At 43.6% G+C, this 24,742-nt stretch overlaps 1 protein-coding gene across 7 annotated transcripts in view; it reads right to left on the reverse strand.

Moving 5' to 3' along the window:
- The window catches only part of MID1 (midline 1), a 596,642-nt gene that overhangs the window by 177,556 nt on the left and 394,344 nt on the right, over nucleotides 1–24,742 (reverse strand). Inside the window, exon 1 of one of the 7 annotated variants that reach the window (XM_077294748.1) lies at nucleotides 12,387–12,479. The exons of 3 other annotated variants lie outside the window; for them this stretch is intronic. The gene's annotated coding sequence lies outside the window, so the exon portion shown is untranslated. Of the gene's footprint in view, nucleotides 1–2,406; nucleotides 2,451–2,531; nucleotides 2,555–12,365; nucleotides 12,480–24,742 lie in introns of those variants that run through there. 3 more of the 7 variants (XM_077294750.1, XM_077294756.1, XM_077294755.1) reach the window with 3 other exon arrangements.

Raw genomic sequence — 24,742 nt, forward strand, 5'->3', positions numbered from 1 at the left:
GTCATGCCCCGTACAGTCCTGAGGAACGCTCCGAGCCGTAGGGTGCACGGCAAGATAACACAGATGACCTTTTCTCTATACATGAAATTGGATCAGCAATAATACCGTATCTGCGTGTTCTGTGGTTATTACAGGAGACAGAGAGTAAATGTTAACTCTACAATTCCCTTCCTGCCGAAGAGAAAACCTCTGCAATTCTCAAGCGATGCTGACATCAATACAGCTCTAATGCAAGAACATCTTTGCAGAACTCTAGTAATTAAATATAACTTGTCACCAGATATACTGTGTATCATTTTTTATAATCATTTTTTGCATTTAAAGGGTTTGACCATTACTTTTATACTGATGGCCTACCCTTAGGACTCTTGGGATGCAACACCCCAACAATCTATTTACCGTAAGTTCTCCTGCGCAGTATGGAGATCGGGTCAGTCTGGTGAGCGTGGTTTGGGGTCTCTCTATACCTTCCCCCAGCTGCTGCTCGCTGTCCTCCTTTTTTAATTGACGTGGTTGACATCTTGTGGCTCGCACCTGTGCACTATGCTTTGCCTTACTACAGGCAGAGCCGAAAACATAAGTGCGTATGCACCCACAGTAGATCAAAGCATAGTGCGCATGCGCGAGCCGTGATTCTGTCTGGCAATGTGGATGACATGAGGCGTCATCTACTTCAATTAAACAGGGAGGATGGAGAGGCCCAAAACCACACCAGACTGACCGATTTCCATACAGCGCGGGAGCACTTAAAAATTGTTTAGGGTGGTAAACAGGGGGAGTCAGGGGCTATATAAGCATTTATGGAACGCAGAATAGACACGGAATAAGGTCATAATTTTAGTTCTTATATGACAAAACCGGACACAGCTTCCCTTTAGGCTATGTACACACATTCAGGAATGTCTGCAGAATTTTTCTGAGCAAAACCGGACTCCCTGTGCAGGAAATAAGCTCGTGTTTTTTGCGCTTTTTTTTGCGGATTTTTCACGTTTTTTCTGGAGCTTCCTAATGCAATATAGCAGCAAAACCGCGAAAAATCCGCAAACTTAATGAACATGCTCCGTTTTTTTTCCCGTGATGCTTTTTTTTCAAAAGCAGCACGTGCACAAAAATAGCAGAATGCATTAAAAGTGATGTGATGCTTAATGTACCGTAAGCGCTTTTTAAGCGTTTTTTTGCAGCGGAAAACCGCCGAAAAAATGCGGAAAAAACGCGAAAATTCTTGAACGTGTGCACATAGCCTTCATAGCCTTAAAGGGAACGTGTCACCCCGTTTTTTCCGTATGAGATAAAAATACCGTTAAATAGGGCCTGAGCTGTGCATTACAATAGTGTATTTTGTGGACCCTGATTCCCCAACTATGCTGCCGAAATACGTTACCAAAGTCGCCGTTTTCGCCTGTCAATCAGGCTGGTCTGGTCGCAAATGGCCGCCGCGATCTCCATCTGCGCACGCGCGGCATCCCGCGGCCATTTTCCTGAAGCCGCAGGCAGCAGAGCGCTCCATCTGCGCACGCGCGGCCACAGGAAGATGGCCGCCCCCACCGATCACCAGGGGAATAGCGCAGATCGCGCTCTTTTTCCACACCTATGAAGTGGATTCGGGCCTTGGGCATGCACACACCACTACGCCACCAACGGAAAACTAAGCAAGATCTGGGGGAAGGAACAGCGCTGTCACCACGCCCATCCGACCAGACCAGCCTGATTGACAGGCGAAAACGGCGACTTTGGTAACGTATTTCGGCAGCATAGGTGGGGAATCAGGGTCCACAAAATACACTATTGTAATGCACAGCTCAGGCCCTATTTAACGGTATTTTTATCTCATACGGAAAAAAGCAGCAAAAGTATAAATGTCTGAAATCCTCTCCAATAAGGCACTCCTATCTATGTGCACACAAATACCACAAACTATAAAAAGTAGTGTATAATATATGTATATATACACACAATACCTCACAAATTAAAGAAAAATGTTGAGAAGAATCTACTTTGGTCAATGAAAATGAGCAATTGATTATTAAGGACGGAGAAAAGATCCTGCACCTGCAACATTCAAGAAACATCTGCACAAGAGCCAGTGCTCAGTCTTGCGGGGAAGAAAGCCATCTAGCGCTGTACGACTGCAGCTTTTGGGGCCACCACAGTCTGCTAAACCGCAAGTTACACGGGTTTTGGTTACAAGAGGATTTGCCCTTTTTTTCTTATGCAGTTCCAGGAAATGTTTATTGCATGGCTTCACGTAACATATATAAAACCAAAAATAACAGGTTTGATCACAAGTCAATATACAGTCATTACAGGTTATGAAATTGTAAAATTGTATGCACATAATGAGGTCAAAAAATCTGTCACCCCCGGGACGTATGTGACCAAGTGATACAAGTGTTACACTAGTCCTACCTGTGTGCTGGTCTTTTTGTTGAGAAATGTTATATTCTCTATTTATGGTAATGATTTATTCCAGACTCCGAGGCGTGCCATGCTTGTAAGACATCCCTGCCTCCTGTCCTCACTGTAATACTTACCCCCTCCCATCAGGGTCAGTTACGGCCCCAGAATCCCACGCCTGCGTCCTGCACTCCCTCAGAAATACATGCCTCATACCTCCTTCTGTGGGCGCTGCACTCAGGGATCTTTTGCACAGGCGCCAGTGAGTCACTGTGACCTCTGGTGTGCGTGCCCATAAGGTGCTCTCCCAACTTACTCCCTGCATAGTCATCAACATGTACACATGGTTCCTAGCAATGACTTTGCAGGGAGGAAGTGGGGAAAGTACTTAATGGGCGCACGCCGGAGATCACAGTGACAGGGTGAGGTTTTAATATTAAAGGCTAGGACCATCCTGAACTTGGGTCACCTTGAAGCTGGTGGGATGGTTTTTACACTTTCTTTTTTTAATCAAAAACTGTGTTTACCAAGTACCGTACCTAATGTTATTTTTATGCACTATTGCTTTTAATTATTCACTTTCAGCATGGTATTTTTTCATTTTGTTTCTGCCTTGCATTTTGTCTTTTATGCCTCTGTTACCTGCCTGTTAGTTCTTAGTCCGATGTCCAGAAATAATAAAAGTCCCAGAGATAAATAATCCATGTAAAGTCTAGAGCTCATACTACTTCTACATCCCAAACCTCAACATAGTTTACCATCGAAGCAGCTGCTGAAACAAATTCTTGGAGACATCAAAGGTTGCATAAGATGAGAGAATGGTACAGGATGAAAGTGGACATGTTTTTCTAATCCCATATTACATCATACATTTTTAATAGTGAATTTCAAGCATTTTTTATTTTATTATACTTGTATCAAGCATCAATTATGTCCCATAGAAAAACCTTTGGGAAAAAAAAGCCACGCCAGTGTTTGGAGCTTTATATCTAAAACATTTGGCTGCATTTTAGCCCCCAGAAACAATTGCAAAAAAAATATTAAAACATAAAATGAAAGCTATAAATAAGCAAAAAGTGTGTAAAAAACTGTAGTAGATAATTAATGAAAGAAGAGCAAATTCAGATGCAATGTATTAAAGTAGTGTAAAAAAAAGTGCTGTAGCATTTTTAAAAGTGCATATAACATGTGGCCGGGGCAGGTAAAATATTCAGAGAGGCACGCAGGCATTTCAAGCATGTCCATGCAAGCATGAAAGGTTTTGGCACGGCCCCATCAATGGTTCAACCTCACTTGCACTGCCAGTTGCTTTACACTAAGGAATGTTACCGTCTCCTTCGGAATATAAACTAGAAAATCGATAGGCCGACAAATGGCATTCAGACAAAACAAGAGAACTTTTCATGGGAAATCCACGGCCGTGCCACAGGTAACATAATACACGGGGCACACATCCCAAGTGTGGCTATTACGTGTGTTCATGGGAAAAATATGCAGGAAGGAATCAAACAAAAACGTAAAAAACAGAACCATTAACATCTGAGATAGTTATTTGCAGAGGCAGACATTTAACCCATTGATCAACTTCAACCCTGCATAAATTTATACCTGTTAAAAAAAAATAAAAATGACTTGAAGTACGAGGAAGACTGTGCCTCGCCTTAAAGGGAACCTGTCACCCCCCCCCCCCCCAGGCGTTTGCAGCTAAAAGAGCCACCTTGTGCAGCACTAATGGTGCATTCTGACAAGGTGGCTCTTTTAGTTCTTGTTCCTGCCACTGCTGAAAGAATCGTTTTTGAAATTTGTCCCACGGGGGCAGGTCTTTCCCCCCTAATCCAGATGCACCACAGCCGTCACTCATGGCCTCTGCGCGCCGCCTCCTCTTCCTTCATTAGCGTCCCCGGCGCCTGTGCTGTAAGTTCGAAGGGCAGCACAACTGCGCAGGGAACGCTAATGAAGGAAGAGGAGGTGGCACCTGGTGCGCAGAGGCCATGAGTGACGGCTGTGAGGCGTCTGTATTAGGGGGGAAAGACCTGCATTTCTATTTCATTTTTATTTAGCGCTATTATCATCTTTACCAAGTGGGCGAGGCTCACCGGGTAATAATTCAGAACAGTCCAAAGACACGCCCCAAGAGATTCCAGTGAGCCATGCCTCTTTGGCAAAGACCATAAAAATTAGCACTAAATAAAAAGGCCCATACCTCAGGAGCTGTATGGTGGCTAAAAAAAACCAAAACATAAAATTAGAGCAAAAACTTGCTACAAGGGTGACAGATCCTCTTTAAGGCCAAAAAACAGATGGTAAAACCAAGAAATAGGGGTGTAGCCTTCATTAAGACCTGAGGCCAGGGCACCATGCTAAGCCTGTCGTATGATAGGTCCCATATAGATTTCCTTGAGATAGTGCTGTAATCTGTTCACGTTATTCCTGTGCCTTGAATTAGGCCGTATGCCGATGTCCAGAAGAGATGTAACGGAGCTTCAGCAACGGCTCATCGCATACCTCACAGAAGCTAAATATTTAGAAAGGCAAAGAAGTAAAAAGTATTCATCGTAGCGCATTACTTTTATAGACTGTCCATAATAAAGGCGTCCATGTTCTCGTCAATCAAACCCAGAGGTGAAGAAAACAGTTGTGGTTCACTCAGCAAAACCGATTAGGTGGGAGGTTGTCAGCGGCCGCAGGAGACAGATCCTCTCAGCATTTCACGTTCTTTAGAGGAAACGCATTTCACAGCTTATTAACAACTAACACTATACATGCTGCCAAGGGCTCGGACATCGTAATTACCTGACCCTCTGGTTTGTTAGCACTAATTGCTGATTATTTTTCCATCCACATCGGTTTCCTGGTGTAGAGCAGCTGCGGTAATGTCAGCAGGCTTTTTTGGGGTATTCCTGAAATGCAGTGGTAAGAACCTACCAAAAGGGTCCAGTGAACCAACGACTGGCCAGTAAGGATCATTGATGGATTAGGTAACGAACTTAAGCCCCCCTGATCTGATCAAAGGGGGCTACCAGAGCACAAACTGCTGACTATGATGGAAAGGTGTCACCACACAATACACCGCTGCTTACTGTGTGTAGCAGAACAGAGAGAGACGCCATGTTGAAGCCTTGCCAATGCTGAAAGCCCATACAAAGGCTTAAATAGATTTCAGGCATCTAGGGTAAAAATTAATTTGTATTTCAGACCACCCCTTTAAAGAAAGACCATCAGTTATAATGTCTGCTAAACTGAGACAGAATAAGCCAAGCATCTAATACATGACAACTGGACAATATAGCAATGGAGGAAGATGTACTGGCCTGACCATGATCATGTTGTCAGCATGGTAAATGCCCGTCGCTTACATAAGGAAAAGATTGCACTGGGATGCACTACGGTAAGAAGGTAAGCTGAAGGAGCCGATGCGATACCCAAGGGATTCATTACACAAAGGATCTATCATGGGAAGATGCCAATGCAAACAAATTCCAAGTTTAATCCCTAGTCTAGCCCTGGCGGAAAAGGATATGCAGACTTCTGATGGTGCCAAGGGTTGTACCCGATACCCCATGAAGTAGAGATTCAACCACCACTGACTTATAGGGAATCTGTCACCAGGTTTTTGCTATGTAACCTGAGAGCACCATAATGTAGGGGTAGAGATCCAGATTCCAGCAATGTGTCACTTACTGGGCTGTTTTGCTGTTTCAACACAATCAGTATTTTACCTGCAGGAGGTTGTCACTACAGGACAACTGGCCTCATGCCCCCTAGTCCAACCCTTCCCACAGATCTGATTAACAGCCCGCTGTCACTATAGAGCATACACAGAAAACTGCCAATAAGTGGTGAGGATATACAAGGCTCAACACTCCAAACTCTGCTAAATCTGTAACAGAAAAAAACTGTGATTCTATCATAACTAGATGGTGGCCTGATTCTAACGCATCCGGTATTCTAGAATATGTGTAGTAGTATATAACACAGCCCACGCAGTATATAACACAGCCCACGCAGTATATAACACAGCCCACGCAGTATATTGCACAGCCGCGTAGTATATTGCACAGCCCACGTAGTATATAGCACAGAGACGTAGTATATAATACAGGCCACGTAGTACATAACATAGGCCATGCAGTATCTAACACAGCCCACGTAGTATCTAACAGCCCACGTAGTATCTAACACAGCCCACGTAGTATCTAGCAATGTGGGCACCATATCCCTGTTAAAAAAAAAGAATAAAAATAAAAAATAGTTATTTACTCACTTTCCGGTGGCCCCTGGATCCAGCCCAGGACTTTAGCTATGCTCCTCGCGATGCTCTGTTCCCAGTAATGCATTGCGGCAATAACACGTGATGATGTAGCAGTCTCACGAGACTGCTACGTCATTTCCGGTCATTGCCGCAATGGATTGTTGGGACCAGAGCGTTGCGAGGAGTGGGAAAGGCGCCGGAAGGTGAGAATATAATGATTTTTTAAATTTTTTTAATTATTTTTAAACATTAGATCTTTTTACTATTGATGCTGCATAGACAGCATCAATAGTAAAAAGTTGGTCACACAGGGTTAATAGCAACATTAACGGACTGCTAAACCGCTATGGGGGCACTGACTGGAGGGCAGTAGGGAGGGGGCAGTGATTGGAGGGGAGTAGGGAAGGGGAATTCGCGACCAATCAGCGATGCAGGATTTCCGTGACAGACAAACAGACGGAAGTGACCCTTAGACGATTATATAGATAGATTGTTGCACCCATTAAACTACGGTAAGTAACACATCACTGGAATCAGGGTCTCTGTCCCTGCCTCATGCTGTTTACAGATTAAGTTTCAAAAATCTGCACACAGAATTGCTTAAAAGCCATACGATAATGCTTTATAGCCATAGTCACTACAACATAGCTACTGTTATAATATATAAATGATATAGAAAGAAAAGTATACTGACCATGTGCGGATACGGGTACTGGAGGATATGACATACGTCTGCCCCGTGACCCAGTCACTGTGCTTCACTCAATGAGCACCCTGTTATAGGACACCAGCGACTGTCACATTCATCAATAACCTGCGCCGGCGTACTACACCTCCCAAACCACAGACGTGGAGCTTTCTGACCTCTCTTGTCAAAAGAATCATAGAAATGTGTGTGGGATCCCAAGCAGCACCATGTTTGTTCCCCTGTGTCCATGCATAATAGTTATATAGCATTCTAATAGCTGGGCGCATTAGCCCCACAATAGGCCATTCTGCTATCTGATACCAGACAAGCCTCCTGGCATACCAGTGTAGAAAGGAGCTATTGGGTGCCAAAAAGGGCCACAAGACGGCTTCCTGGTGACGGCGTACGCTGCACTCACATTCAGACTGCCAGTAATTTAATAGGCATACAGGAGAGGAACATAATGGGATAGCGGGGCTTGGCATTTACAAGGAAATGTGAGAACCTCAGTCTATATATGTGGGAGCCGAGATGAAAAAAATAAACCGTCAAGAATGGCAAAATAAATACACTGCAATACACATGATGTGTGTTTGATGACAGCTGCTAAAAACATACACAGATTAATTTGTTTCAGCAGGGCATATGCTATGTTCAGTGTTTCCCTGCCGCCTAAACTAATATTATTCTGCACTTCATCACAACGCAGTATGACTCTGACCCAGAAACATGCTGTAATCGGGCTCCTGCACAAGGCGTGGAGATACCAAGGGTTAGTGCCACCATGTACAAATATCACACTACAGGGTGTAAAAGCACTACATTGTTCATGCTGCTGGAATTTGGGACCCTAAAGGTACCTTCACACTAAACGACTTTGCAACGAGAACGACAATGATCCGTGACGTTGCAGCGTCCTGGCTAGCGATATCGTTGTGTTTGACACGCAGCAGCGATCTGGATCCTGCTGTGATATTGCTGGTCGTTGCTGAAAGTCCAGAACTTTATTTGGTCGTCAGATCGGCGTGTATCGTCGTGTTTGACAGCAAAAGCAACGATGCCAGCAATGTTTTACAATGGTAACCAGGGTAAATATCGGGTTACTAAGCACAGGGCCGCGCTTAGTAACCCGATATTTACCCTGGTTACCATTGTAAAAGTAAAAAAAAAAAAACCACTACATACTCACCTTCAGATGTCTGTCACGTCCCCCGGCGTCTGCGCTGCTGCTCAGAGCTTCCCGCACTGAATGTGTCAGTGCCGGCCGTAAAGCAAAGCACAGCGGTGACGTCACCGCTGTGCTTAGGGCCGGCGCTTACACAGTGCAGGGAAGCTGAAGGCGAGGGACACGGCAATGTAAGTATGTAGTGTTTGGTTTTTTTACATTTACACTGGTAACCAGGGTAAACATCGGGTTACTAAGCGCGGCCCTGCGCTTAGTAACCCGATGTTTACCCTGGTTACCCGGGGACTTCGGCATCGTTGGTCACTGGAGAGCTGTCTGTGTGACAGCTCACCAGCGACCTAACAGCGACGCTGCAGCGATCGGCATCGTTGTCGATATCGCTGCAGCGTCGCTTAATGTGACGGTACCTTAATGCTTTCTTATATAATAGTCTTCCCTACCGGTCTGTCTGGTTATCACAAAATGCAACCTTTGTATTATACGGACGACCGCTATCAGAGTAAAGATCGGAACGCACACCGACCAACGTAACACAATACGATATTATTTATTATGCTTTGGTTATATAGCGCTATCTTATTCCGCAGCGCTTTACATACATTATCCGAGCTGTCCCCAATGGGGCACACAATCTGAGTTCCCTATGAGAATACCTTTGGAGTGTGGAAGGAAACCGGAGAACCCACACAAACATGTGGCAAACATACAAACTCCTAGAAGATGTTGTCCTTGGTGGGATTTGAACCCAGGACGCCAGCGCTGCAAGGCTGCAGTGCTAACTACTGAGCCACCATACACTGCTAACCACTGAGCCACCATACAGTGCTAACCACTGAGCCACCGAGCTGATGACAATTCTTCATACAGACCAAGTGTGAAAAGAATATCCAAGTAGTGGATGAGCATTGCCTATACATGTTTGGGGGAAAAAATAAACGGATCCTGTACAGATCATATGTGTAGCATCCAATGTTTATGGACGCATTGCCATTAGTAACAAAGCAAATTGTATTTGATCATCTACATTTTAAAAAGTTGAAATATAAAAATAAATGACAAATGGATGACAATATGGCTGAAAAATCGGTCGAGTTTCCAGGATAGAGCTCAGATGATTCTCCATAAGCTCATCTGACCCCAACCTAAAAGAATGTCACTTTTCATTAACTAAGAACATGGGGCACTTTCCAAAACTGCAATACCCAACCAAAACAGAAGTGGATTTTTGGTCTTTTCTGACCAATAATCAAAATTTAAGGGATTATCCAGTTCCTTAATCCAATGTGTGTAGGGTCCTTAAGGAAACGATATCAGTTTTAGGGAGCCTGCAGACAATCGTATGAAAAATAGTCAAGAGTTTCATCCAGAAAACTCTAGACGATTTTGTTTTCCAATTTTCAACAGATTTTCATTCATGTGCCATCATTGTGTCCGTTTTTTACATCAATGTGAGATCCGGTCTCCTACAAGTACATTAACCCCTTCACCCCCCCTGGATGTGTAGGTACGTTAAAAGTAGTGTCCAAGTTTTTCAGGCGGGCTCTGACGTTGAGCCCGCATCTTTCCCCGCACATGACAGCTGATCCTAAGACCTGATATGCGTAGCACCAGCGATCGGATAATGACAGCTTCAAGTCTCCTATGGAGAGTATTTAAGCAAGTAAGAAGAAAAAAAAAAAAAAAAGTACAAATCACCCCATTTTTGCACGATCGAAAATAAAACAGAATAATAAAAAAAAAAACACATATTTGGTATCTCTGCATTCAAAAATGTCTGATATATAAAAATATAAAGTAAATCAGATCAGTAAACAGGGGAACAAAAAAAAAAAAAAAAATTGAAACACCAGAATTATTTTTTTTTTAACCGCCACAACATTGCAATAAAATGAAATAACGGGTGCAAACATTGCATCTACTACGAAGCAGTAGCAATAAGCAATAAAAACGTAAGCTCGGGGCACAGAAAAAAAAAAAAAAAAACTGACAGCACCAAATCACTAAAAAATTGAGATGCTGCGGGTTTTGGAAAATGGAGAAAATGAATAAAAAAAATTTTTTCTTCCAAACTTTGGATTTTTTTTCACTACGTAAATGAAGAACCTATACATGCTTGGTATCTGCGCACTCATATTGACCTGGATAATCATATTACTAGGTCAGGTTTAGCATTTAATGAACATGGTACAGTATATAAAAAAAAACTCTAAAAACAATTGTGGAATATACTTTTTGTGCAATTTTACGGCACTTGAGATTTTTATTCCTGTTTTTCAGTATGGTATTTGGTAAAATCAATGGCGTCATTCAAAAGTATAACTTGTCCTGCAAAAAACAAGTCCTCATATGGCCATATTGACAGAAAAATAAAAAAAAAAAGTTATGGCTCTGGGAAGAAGGGGAGCAAGACGAAAGTGCAAAAATGGAAAATCGCAAAGTGGTGAATCCAACATTTTTCTCGCACCCAAAGAGTTGTATGTATGAGTCTCCTCAGAGACTCAGATGAAAGTCGTCCATGCTGTGATTTTTTTTTCTCACAGACGTTTGAACTAAGAAAAAAAATCATTCATATAAAAACCGCACTATTGAATAACAAGGGCAAGATACATCCGATTTTTGTGCATGGGCCCTTAATGTCGGCCAATCATCTGATATGGGCGCATGAGTCAATGGTGAAAAGGCCATTTCTTCAAGGACAAGGTACTAGGAAAGCAGCATTTCATTGTGCGACCCTAGCCCCCCCCCCCCCCCCCAGACTCCTGTCAGTGATCGGTGGGACACAGCTGGATCTTCAGGTGTCCAGAAGTCAGAATTACTTCATAACACAATGGTATGTATAATGTTCCTCAATGTGAAATGATGCTGTAGAGCTGAATTCAGGTGGACGACATACCGTACTTACTCTGACTAGTGAAATGCTTGAGAACAATTGTGGATATTAATCCTATGACTTATTATTATTCACCCAAATTCTTCCTGTTTTCATAGGATTCCAGATGCACTTTGCAGATTGTGTAAATTCTTAAGTAATTCACTACTGAGTGATTCAATAACTCAGCACGGCACAAAGAGGTTCTTGACAAGTGGACTCCTGAAAGTCTCACCACAAGATCAACATCATGCAAATAACCTAGAACAGTTGGAAAAGTACACCGAGGCTGAAGGAGACGAGGCATACAATAGTCATCCATTATGCAGCCTCCCGACAGCAGTAAAGCTCAGATACCCCAAGCAATATCACAAGACATATTTTATATCGATCATATCGCCTGCGGCCCTGGAAATCCTTCGGCAGCCTCTTTCTCTGCACACAGCAGAATCCTCAGGCCGTTGTTGGTCTGCTGATACGCTCCTTGGGTTGGTAAGAAAATATCCCATTGGAATTCGCCACTGACCACCTAAGGCTACGTTCACATTTGCGTTGTGCGCCGCAGCGTCGGCGCCGCAGCGCACAACGCAAACAAAAACGCGGCAAAACGCACGCTAAAACGCTGCGTTTTGCGCCGCATGCGTCCTTTTTGGCCGAAAGTTGGACGCAAAAAAAATGCAACTTGAAGCGTTTCTTGCGTCCAACGCTTGCGGCCATGCGGCGCAAAACGCAGCACAACGCATGTCCATGCGCCCCCATGTTAAATATAGGGGCGCATGACGCATGCGGCGCCGCTGCGGCGCCCGACGCTGCGGCACTGACCGCAAATGTGAACGTAGCCTAATACTGTTCCCCAGTCACAGGTCACTAGCGACAGGGTATATGTTGATGACGTCTATAATAAAATCCACAACCACATTTTTCTTATAATAGTTGTATAAGGGATTAGGTTAACTCTTAATGAAATCCAACCAACCATGTTAGATCCTAGAGGTACCTGCTAAGCCACTGTGTTCAGGACAGAACCAGCTTTACTGCTTCTGTAAAAACAACGGAGATGCTGAGGATTTCCACTGAAACCTAAAGATGCTTGCAACTATGACGTAGATTTAGAGGAGTGGCGCCCTGAGAGTGACGACGGTGACGGACGGCATTGATTTATTTAAGGTCTTTGTGTCTCAGAAGCCATCACAGATACATATGAGCAGCAGATATGAACCTCTAAAGGCCCCTTCTGCACCAGCCAATAATCGGCTAAACAAACATTCATAAGAACGCTCATGGCTGGGAATTGGCCTGTGTAAACATGGCAGCAATCAGCCAACAAACAAGCCAAACCCTCATTTGTAGTCTGGTCAGATCTGTTTGCCCCCAAAACCAAGCAGCTAACAATAAGGGGCCAGAGCAATCATATTAAATAGAAATCTGTTTCTACAAACCCACCATTACCTAAACTTCCAAACAAGAAAATGTAGCCTAAATAGGACTCTCCTTAATGAGTCATTGACTCAAATGCAGATGAGGGTCAGCAATGGCGTCAAGTGTATAAATTAATTCTTTGCAATATATTATGACTGGCAGTTTATGGTGGTACCACCGATTAGGGCTGGACAACACAATGTCAATTTGTATCCTAAAGACGTCACTTGAATCTGGTGGCAAGTTGGCCATCAATGAATAAAACACATTAAAAAAGATTGTCTAGGCTTGGGAATAAATCATGACAGCATTTTGTGGATACTGTCATGATTCCCCTGAGCTCCCAGTTACGAGAAGGCAGTCACGTGACCGCATGTACTATTGGCATAATATTGGTCATGGGCCGACTATACTCCGACACTTGCCTCAATAGAAGAAAAATTCTCATACATGTGGTCATGCGATCACCCGCTCACAGCGGGAATGCTGCACTACCATTGACGGCAGACATTTGTCCCAAGCCCAGATAAACCCCTTATTTTGCCAACATGGGCACTAGCTAGCAAAATATCTCTTCATATAAATACATAACCTTTTCCATATTTAGATCATTTAGGGATTACAGATTTTCAGGACAAGACAATAGAACAATCACACTTTCGGACCTTTTTCCAGCAAATTCAAGCTTTATACTAATTACCCAGACTCAACATTTGTCTTTTATATACTATGCAGACCTAGAAAAGAAACGTGAGATTACTGCCCGTTTTCTGCCGAGATAGCAAATGTGCATGAAACGAGCCTTCGTGATCATGACTCATTGTTGGTAAATCATATGTATGTTTTGGTGACTTTCCAAGCGCTGCACGTGATTTTAGGACATTTCCCCGTCACTTTTAGGCACAGTCTTTTATGGGAAACAGAAAGCAATTCTGGCGCCAAACCTGACACGTTGTGCCCATGGTATTTTGCAAGGAAATTAAAATGTAGCAGGAACAGTGAGGCTGTATCCATCAAAGCCAACACGCATTTCACAGATGTAAAGAAAAATGCTTTCTCTCGCCGATATGAAATCATTATGAAAAGTAACGTTCAGCTAAAGCCTTAATGTAGCTTGTACAATTTATGCTCGCCACTTCAGCTAAGAGGATTTGGTGACTTTCATGTTTAAATAAGCATTACATGATGAAAGCCAGCCAGTGTTAGTATGCAGAGCCCTAAGATGGATGGCAGATGGCACTGTAGGTCATAAGAGCTCCGAAAGGTTTATGTTGGCTCATCAGAATAACAGAAGGATGGGCACAGATTGATGAGAAACCCTGCACAAGAAAATCAGGCCGCCTGTATTAAGACAAAGCCTACTTAGCATCGGAAGGGTTGCCCACCATCCAGAAATTCCATGACAGTCAGTAAAAATAGGGCACTTTTTTGTTCAATCTTTGAAAAAAAATTAAGGCGTCAGTGATATTTTGAAACTGGAGAAATGTATACAAATTATTTTGACTGTACTTATCATTTTACAATTTACAGTGAATGCGGATGTCTCATATCAGAATTATGGGCTGCAGACATGGATCACTTATAATAAGGCATGTAAGGTCTCATTCAGACATCTGTGACAATTGGTCTGAGCACGGACCACTAATAGATGAACTGGCCGTGACTCTCCCGTCCCGAGCGTGACAGCTTCAGGCTAATCCGTACATTGCACGGATCTCTGAATGAGCCTTAACACTATTCAGACTATCCCTATGATAACAGATACAACTACAGGCCACAAACCGGCATGGCCCACGAATTTCCGTTGTATGAAAGTCTACACTGTGAGATATGTGTTTGTTTTGAGTTTCCTACTAAAACCAGCCTGGGGAAAAGAACACAATAGAAGTTCACATGAACTTAAAAAAAAAGTCCAACTTTCAACCCGAAAAGTGGGACGATTTTTTTCTCATTTGTCATTGGTATGCAAGGCGTTATCCGTTTTTATACAGCAGACAAGATCAAATACAGTTTCCCATGCTACAGTATTGCAATGTACATGTAAAAATCAGCACCGTATGGAATCCGATTTTCATCGCACTAACACAGACTTGAAAGGGCAAGTCTAATCTGACATACAGAAGAAACTAGCGCATGCTGCGATTTCTATTTTTCGTATGCACATTCGGTCAGTGAGGAAAAAAAAAAAAAAAAAAACGTCTCCACTGAATAGGTTTTTTTAATGGTCAACACTCGATCGAAAATACAGTCGCCTGAACTTGGCCTTACTGAGAGCAATCCAATGATTATAGTCAATCCTATTTCCAAAATTAGACCTGCCTGCAATGTCACACTTAACTACAGCTAATGAAGTCAAAAGAATAGCAAAGCTTCCTAAATCAGCGCATTTACATTCTAACATGACAGAAAATATGCATTGTACACAAGGCCGCTCTTTGAACATCAGGCGTTTTACGACTTGGGGTGAGGGCTTCACCTCCACTGCCGTGTGACTCACAAATCACAGTTGTCAATTTGCTTTGAAATGGAACCTCAAGTCATTACAGCTAACTAACATTTGCTCTGGGCCGGCGTCATAATTTACAACGGATGTCTCCTCTTGTAGCCACACTTCATGAGGCTACATAAACTGGTTCAGCAGGTCCTGTGAACTGAAACAATTAGCAGCACTTACCCCAAGAAAAGAAATAAAAACACTTTAGACTTGATGTTTTAGCCTTTGTCAGGTTGCTTCTCTTCCTTGCTTGTCCTCAGCATCTTACCCTATTCTCAAGGAGCAACTATGCCAAGTGCCCTACCTCAGAGTGTGGGCAGGATCGGGACTGGCTCCTTCCTGGAAGCAGTGTTGGCGTCAGCAAATGTTATCCCAATAATAAGATCAGATTATCACAAACTATATTTTAGGGTGGCTTCTAAACACTACTTTAGTTTATCTACGCATGGGGCAATATTTTCCCAATATTTGACCTATATTTGAAAACAACAATGAAAATATAGAGCAATTCTACAACCCAGAAATGATAATATCCACAATAATGTGGAATTATTATAATTAATATTTATTATTATTGCGCCATTTATTCCATGGCGCTTTACATGTGAGGAGGGGTATACATAATAAAAAACAAGTACAGTACTCTTAACCAATACAAGTCACAACTGGTACATAAGGAGAGAGGACCCTGCCCGCGAGGGCTCACAGTCTACAAGGGATGGGTGAGGATACAATAGGTGAGGGTAGAGCTGCTCATGGAGCGGTTTGGTGGTTAATGCAGGTTGTAGGCTTGTCAGAAGAGGGAGGTCTTCAGGTTCTTTTTGAAGGTTTCCATGATAGGCGAGAGTGATATGTTGTGGTAGAGAGTTCCAGAGTAGGGGGGATGCGCGGGAGAAATGTTGTATGCGATTGTGGGAAGAGAAAATAAGAGGGAAGTAGAGAAGGAGATCTTGTGAGGATCGAAGGTTGCGTGCAGGAAAGTACCAGGAGACGAGGTCACAGATGTATGGAGGAGACAGGTTGTGGATGGCTTTGTATGTCATGGTTATGGTTTTGTACTGGAGTCTCTGGGTAATGGGGAGCCAATGAAGGGATTGACAGAGGGGAGAGGCCAGGGAATAGCGGGGGGACAGGTGGATTAGTCGGGCAGCAGAGTTTAGAATAGATTGGAGGGGTGCAAGAGTGTTAGAGAGGAGACCACAGAGCAAGAGGTTGCAGTAGTCAAAGCAGGAGATAATGAGGGCATGGACTAGGGTTTTTGCAGATTCTTGGTTGAGGAATGTACGGATCTGGGAAATATTTTTGAGTTGAAGTTGTCAGGAAGTGGAAAGGGCTTGGACATTTGGTTTGAAGGAGAGATCAGGGACAGTGATTACACCAAGGCAGCGAGCTTGTGGGACTGGGGAGAGTGAGCATCCAGTTACTTTAATGGATAGGTTCGTTGGGGGGGAGGGGAGGGTCGAGAGAGATGGGGAAAAGATGATGAATTCTGCTTTGTCCATGTTAAGTTTTAGAAATCTAGTGAGGAAGAAAGATGAAACAGTGGACAGCCATTGTGGGATTCTGGTTAGTGGGGAGGTGATATCTGGTCCAGAGATGCAGATCTGTGTGTCGTCGTCATAGAGATGATACTGAAAGCCGTGAGATTCTATGAGCTGTCCAAGGCCGAAGGTGTAAATGGAGAAGAGCGGGGGCCCTAGGATTGAACCTTGCAGGACTCCGACAGATAGGGGGGCACGGTGAGGAGGTGGTGTGCGAGTGGGAGACTCTGAATTTAAGGTCTGTTAGGTATGACGAGATCAAAGATAGGGCCAAGTCTGTGATGCCAAGAGATGAGAGGGTCTGTAGTAATAGGGAATGGTCCACTGTGTCAAAGGCTGAGGACAGGTTCAGGAGTAGGACGACCGTAGTGTCACTTGGCTTTGGTAGTTAGTAGGTCATTGGTGACTTTAGTTAGGGCAGTTTCAGTGGAGTGATGAGAAATGTGAAAAACCCAAAAGCAGAAGGTCTGAAACACGTAATTAGTTAAGAAACATACATACAACGTATCTATTTTGCATACATACACAGTTCATACAAAAATTATAAGGCTCTATCTAATGAGGTTGTCCAATATTAGGACAACCACTTCTCATAACCCACGCTTGGCCTTCATAAAATAAAAAAGCCTATACTCACTTCCCGTGCTGGCGCCGTTCCCACGATTTTGGCATTTGATCTCCCAGGCAATCATGTGCAGTTGTGACACGTGACCCCGGCGCCCAATCAGCACTGCGTCACTGTCCCCGCCTTCTGTCGAATTAAACATGAAGTTGGGGATCAGCTGCAGCCCGGACTTCCTCTTCATGTTCAATTATACACGTTGGGAACAGTGAGGACAACGCTGATTGGGCGCCAGGGTCACGTGTCACAACACTGCACGGTAGCACCAGGGAGAGCAAAGGAAGACACCGCGGGGAAGGCGTCGGGATGGGAGGAGAGTATAGACTTTATTTTATTTCTTAGGGGCCAAGCGTGTGCTATGAGAACGGGGGTTGTCCAAGTCCTCCTTCACACGTCTGTCTCCAGTACTTGTGGTATCCGCTTTTTTCACTGATGCCACACATACTCATTTTAACCTATGGGGCTATGCACATGTCTGTGCATAGCCCCATAGGTTATAATGAGTATGTGTGCAAAACACATGGAGAAAAGTCTGTTTTTTCCAGCAGCACAGATGACAAGGGCCAATGACAAGTCTATGGGTCCATGAAAAACACGTACACCTCACGGACAACATCAGTGTACAATCCGAGTTTGGTAGGCGTTTAATATTGCAAAGAAATGACAGCTTTGTAATTTATTTCATTCCTTATCCATACACAAAGATGACACCGGTAGCGTTTTTTCATGTACGTGTTCTATACGGACGTGTGAAGGAGACTTGAATCTGGTAGAGGATTTACCCCTGTAAAGTATTAGAAGCACTTCATCAGGCTCCTAATAATGTATATAATGATGTAACCTATTGTTACTGCAGTCATCTGGTGTCACTCATCCAAGCTGTTTGCTGGTATCATGCCCACAGCAGCATCACTGACAAACCAAAGCGAGCATGCAGGAGGAGAAGGAGGGACAAATCCAATTGATAGGTTTAATGTAAATATATCTCTTAGACCTGAAGAGCCTGGTGTACTAATTTTAAAAATCTAAACCAGAATGAATGTTCCTGATAATATATAATGCTCATTTTAAGTCCAGCTATTCTACAGGGCTGAGCACAGTACCGTTGTGCAAGGGTTGGATCTGATTATCGGATCGCACTCGGCCATGCTAGTAAATGAGTCTGTGGAAACCAGATGTCATCTTAGTGCAATCGATTTCCATGGACTGACACAATGGGGAATTTTCTTCTCCTCATCTGAGAAAATCGGATCACACTATGATGAAACTCTGATCGGAGTGTGATTAGCATATTCTCAGATGAGAGAAAATACGCTGCTGTGAGCCTTATAGAATTAAGTCTAATGTGACCTCTCTCACCACCTATTACGGTCAGGCCACCAGCCAGTAAAATGTAATATAAAGGGCACAATAAACTGATAAGCGGCCGAGGAATGTTAGTTTTGGTTTATAAATTTATGAGATAAAAGCAAACCTCTACTGCCCAGCTACTAGAGCCTAATCCTAGCAAACATTAGGTAAGTGAACATTGCTGCTTTATGTAGGTTTGTCTGAAGCCGCAGGCCCGGCTTTCCTTCCACCAGAGAGTACTTGCAGGTCACCTTTGTGTTTTTGCAGAAGCCAGCCTGGGAGCTGGCTCATTGCTGGGTGGCTTCATTCTTTTCATTCTCTTTTTAGGCATTACTACTAATCTCTAGCACCTCCTCAAACAGCCAGAAATAAAAATGACAAAGCCCCTGTGTCCGGCTGACAGACACACAGTTTATTTAGCTAACTCCAACCCTAAAAGGAATCTGTCATCGGTCAGAGCTCTTCACATAAGCACTGGACAGAATCTCGCCTCCTAACCTGACTTTTCCCATAGATGCTCTTATCGGTAAATTCTACACTCTACCACTCAGGAAGCCCTTGCGGATAGTCAAGTGATCGGAGGGCATGCCCAAGTCACGGAGAAGGAGAAGTATGCCGTGGTGACGGTGACTGAAGTAAATGCGCTTACAGGTAAGTATACTGTGGTTAGAAGCAAAATATGCTCTGCTATTAAGAATAGTAATTTTTCATGACCCAGAAGAAGCCAAATTAGGTGCTGAGACTTCCTGTGTGGTGACTCTTTCGACCTTCCCAAATCTGTGACACATCCGTTTTTCTCATCTGTGTATTGTCCATTTTTTAAGACCGATATCACACTGAGGCATAAAGTTTAATGGATCCATTTACCGTACAATTTTGTTTTTTGTTTTTTTAAAGTAAGGCTATTCACATGTTCAGTTCTCATCCAGTATTATATAAAAAAAAAAAAAAAAAACATCCGATACAAAAAAAGCAAAAAAAGGAAGCAAAATGGAAACTGTCACTTATGATCTGTTTCCCATAAACTTCCACAAATTAAAATGTATCTAGTTGCTATTCTTTTTTTTATTTTGAAAGCACAGAAAAGATATGCAAACTACGGTATGTTTTTTTTATCCAACTAAAAAATGGATAGCAGCTGGGAAGGAGCCAAATAGGAGACATTTTATAACACCGCCGTTCCCATTCAAATGAATAGGTCCTGTAATTTCATTTCTGTTTTCCATGATCCCAAAATGGCTCAAAAAATACGGTAAATATGGAAATAACCACTGGACATGTGTACAGAGCCTAATCTGTGCATCCTTTCAGGTTCATGATATTCACGTCTATGTAAATCCATTAAAATGGATGAAAGCCAAAAGACATTTTTCTTTTGAATGACCACAGCCAATGAATACTTAGTCTTTGGCTCATAATTATTAATCCTTCCCACCAAATATTTGCCATAAAGTTCTGAGTATAAAGCACAGTCTCCAATCTGGAAAAAAAAAACACAGAAGAAGCTGAAGGTGCCGATCTCACCTACAGATCAGTGACGGCCAACATCAATTTGAAATGCAAGTACGCTGGGTCGGTATGCCCAGTATCGTCCTCTTACCGGAGATTAGCTGTGCCAGCCATGTGTCGGAGTGGCCGATTCCTCTCTACTCATTGGTAACATGGTAATGTGTCACTAGAATCATATTAATGCGGATACCTTTCCATATGGGTTTTATGTACTACATATGTCCCATAATATATTATATTGGTCAAAGAATGAAAAAACAAACGTTTTCATTCATAAATATGTAATAAAGGAGGACAATGTTTTACAATCACTTTACAGGTAAAGAAATGAGATATACATATACATGGAAACTCTTCCAGTATCTGCCTCCATTCTCTATTTTTCACGAGACCATATAATATTGTCATTATCAGCACATTAATGCCTGGGCCTATACACGGAGGAATTACACTACCAAATTCTGCGTACTGCAAACTTCAAGCCTGACCTCTACAGGCTGCTAACTGAAATCAATCTACATTACTGGTGCACATGTGATAAATACACTGTACTCACATACAGAGCACCAGACCTAAAGGTACCTTCACACTAAACGACTTTGCAGCGATAACGACAGCGATCCGTGACGTTGCAGCGTCCTGGTAGCGATATCGTTGTGTTTGACACGCAGCAGCGATCTGGATCCTGCTGTGATATCGTTGGTCGTTGCTGAAAGTCCAGAACTTTATTTGGTCGTCAGATCGGCGTGTATCGTTGTGTTTGACAGCAAAAGCAACGATGTCAGCGATGTTTTACAATGGTAACCAGGGTAAATATCGGGTTACTAAGCGCAGGGCCGCGCTTAGTAACCCGATATTTACCCTGGTTACCATTGTAAAAGTAAAAAAAAAAAAAAAACAGTACATACTCACCCTCTGATGTCTGTCACGTCCCCCGGCGTCCGCGCTGCTGCTCAGAGCTTCCTGCACTGAATGTGTCAGTGCCGGCCGGAAAGCAAAGCACAGCGGTGACGTCACCGCTGTGCCCTGCTACTGCCGGCGCTTACACAGTGCAGGGAAGCGGACGGCAGGGGGACGCGAATGTAAGTATGTAGTGTTTGTTTTTTTACATTTACACTGGTAACCAGGGTAAACATCGGGTTACTAAGGCCCTGCGCTTAGCAACCCGATGTTTACCCTGGTTACCCGGGGACTTCGGCATCGTTGGTCGCTGGAGAGCTGTCTGTGTGACAGCTCTCCAGCGACCACACAGCGACGCTGCAGCAATAGGCAACGTTGTCGATATCGCTGCAGCGTCGCTTAGTGTGAAGGTACCTAGACACTCGCAGTTGTGTGACTATCTAATCGTGGTGGTCTGCTGGACACACATAACTGATGGCTCTACCAAAGGTCACCTTAGTTAAATAAGGACCAACTCACTTCACTTCAACTGATAGATCTGTTACCACCAACACTGTCCTCCCTCACACACAATCTCAAGATACAGATCGTAAATTAGAGGTGGCCCAAGCAGTCCACAACTATAATAACATGAGATTATGTGGCTTTATCACATGTCAGGGGCCACAGCCATGCCAAGATGACCTGAAGTCATCGTCTCATTGAAACATGTCCATAGTGTGCACGTTGAAGAGAAGATTTGTCTCTTCTTCATTCTAGTTACCAGTCAAGAATGACACAGGGAAAATATATCTTGGTACCCTGTTAGCCAGTAGACAGAATAAATATTTAGATTTGAGAGTCCTCAGGGCTTGATACCTTGTAATGACTAACTGAAAAGACGGTAACCAAAGCAAGCTACGCCTGATGAAGAGACTCTTTCTTACCATCTTGTCACTTAGCCATCACAAGACTCTCAAATTGTAATATTTTTCCAGGTAAGACGCTAGACAATAAGAAGTTGTAGAACACCACATACCACGGTCCACACTCTTCTATAACACAATCCAACTAATCTAAAATGATGGAATCAGATTTTTGATCAACTTTCCACTCACTTCACTGACAGATTCTGTAGAAAATGGAACAAATGGAGAATGATGCACTTTGGCGACAACTTAAGCCCCAGAGGCTAGAAGGATATTCTGGTGAAGCTGGAACGGGTCCTGTTCCTGTATAGTAAACTTAAAGGGAACTTTTCATTTGTGCAGCACGGTGGCTCAGTGGTTAGCACTACAGCGCTGGCATCCTGAATTCAAATCCCACCAAGGACAACATCTGCAAGGAGTTAATAATAATAATAATCTTTATTTATATAGCGCCAACATATTCCGCAGCGCTTTACAGTTTAACAGTTTCAAACACAACAGTCATAGGTAACAATGTTAACAGTTTGTATGTTCTCCCCGTGTTTGCGTGGGTTTCCTCCGGGTTCTCCGGTTTCCTCCCACATTCCAAAGACATACTGATAGGGAACTTAGATTGTGAGCCCCATCGGGGACAACGATGATAATGTAATTGTAAAGTGCTGCGGAATATGTTAGCGCTATATAAAAATAAAGATTATTATTTATTATTAGATTCATGCTGCTCAAACGACAGGCAGCATGAATCAGACTCTGGACTGCTGGGGTATAATCAGGGGAAACACTGATAAAACCCAGCTGAATACAGTAGAGACCCGACTACTCCAATGGGGGTCCCAAACCAGATTCTCCAGGCTCCAGTTGATTGACAGGGCTATCTCTATGTAGACACATGGAAAAGACCTGTCAATCAACTTGAGAGGGGCATGGAGACGCTGGCTGGGGACCGCATTGGACTAGTTGGGTCCATAGTGCCCGGCTTACTCTAGCCACAGTGTCTCAAAGTAAAAAACATTCCTTGCAGCAATGAAGCAGCCTTTCATAAACCCGTCATTCAGGCAGCATGAATCTGTTACCATCAGCGGTAATCTGTCAAAAGGTTTTTTCTATGTAATCTGACAGTAGCATAATATAGGGGCAGAAACCCTGATCACAGTGATGTGTCACTTAATGGGCTGTGTTTTGCTGTTTCAGTACAACCAGTGTTTATTAGCAGGATATTATCACTACAGGACAAGCTGCCTGGTGCCCCCTAGTCCAACCCAGCACTGATTAGCAACTTCCTGTCACTATACACACAAAGCTGTGGTGTGGGCGGGTTATACACAACAAGTGACCTCTGCTACATCTGCAGCAGAGAAAACCGTGACTATTGCTACTGCTGCACCCAGTAAACTAAGTGATACATCACTGGAATCAGGGTCTATGTCCCTGATGATGGTGCTGACAGATTACATAGCAAAAACCTGCTGACAAATTCCCTTTAAGGAAGTCCAAAGACTACTACAAAGGAACATGAAGCATAACAATGCAATTTTAAGCAAAGGTCTTATAGAATGGTGATCCCATAATGCTTTATAGTTTAAAATTCAAATCTGTGGTCTGTCGAGCAAAATTCACACTTTCTGGGTATTTAAAGGGAACCAATCACATAAACACAAGGAGAGGACCTGTCAGTCTAGCTGAGTGGGCAGAGAACAGCTGGTGGGGACCTTCCTTTAGGACTAGTCACCTCATTCATATCCAGGTCACACTCTCAGCAATGTTTCTGCTATGGCAGCGCCTCAGAGTAAAACACGTCTGTAGATCAGGAACCAGTCTCTGATTCGGGCAGCATGAACCTGTGACAGGTTCCCTTTATATACAGCTGGTTCTCAATAAGAAGCTGCAGAACTTTGTACAATCTGTACATCATGCCGCTCAGCTGAACAAAAATTAGGTCAGTGAGATTTTCCCCATTTCTAGTAACTGGTCGTGTAGGGACCCACTGAGACTCCACCAAAACATTCTACTTGGCCTAATGATATCACAGCCCTTCTTGGGGGCCCACTAGAATGCCTGAGGAAGTCGGGGGGGCATTACCACACCAGAGGAAGTGGGGGGGCTATTATCACACCCGAGGAAGTCAGGGGGCTATTATCACGCCCAAGGAAGTCGGGGGGGGGGGGGGCTATTATCACACCAGAGGAAGTCGGGGGGGGGGGGCTATTATCACACCAGAGGAAGTCGGGGGGGGGGGGCTATTATCACACCAGAGGAAGTCGGGGGGGCTATTATCACACCAGAGGAAGTCGGGGGGGGCTATTATCACACCAGAGGAAGTCGGGGGGGGGGGGCTATTATCACACCCGAGGAAGTTGGGGGGGGGCTATTATCACACCCGAGGAAGTCGGGGGGGGGGGGCTATTATCACACTCGAGGAAGTCGGGAGGGGGCTATTATCACTCCAGAGGAATTCCAGGGGGCTATTGTCACGCCCGAGAAGTCAGTACAGAGCGTCCCAACAATGCTCTTTACTAGAAAGTCTGAGCTGTCAAGTGCCAGAAACAAACTTTCCAGTGGCAACTCCACTACAGACCGCTGTTTAGTTTGCTGATCGTCACCACAAATATG

This window comes from Ranitomeya variabilis, chromosome 3 (genome assembly GCF_051348905.1).
Source record: "Ranitomeya variabilis isolate aRanVar5 chromosome 3, aRanVar5.hap1, whole genome shotgun sequence".
NCBI classification, from domain to species: Eukaryota; Metazoa; Chordata; class Amphibia; order Anura; family Dendrobatidae; genus Ranitomeya; species Ranitomeya variabilis.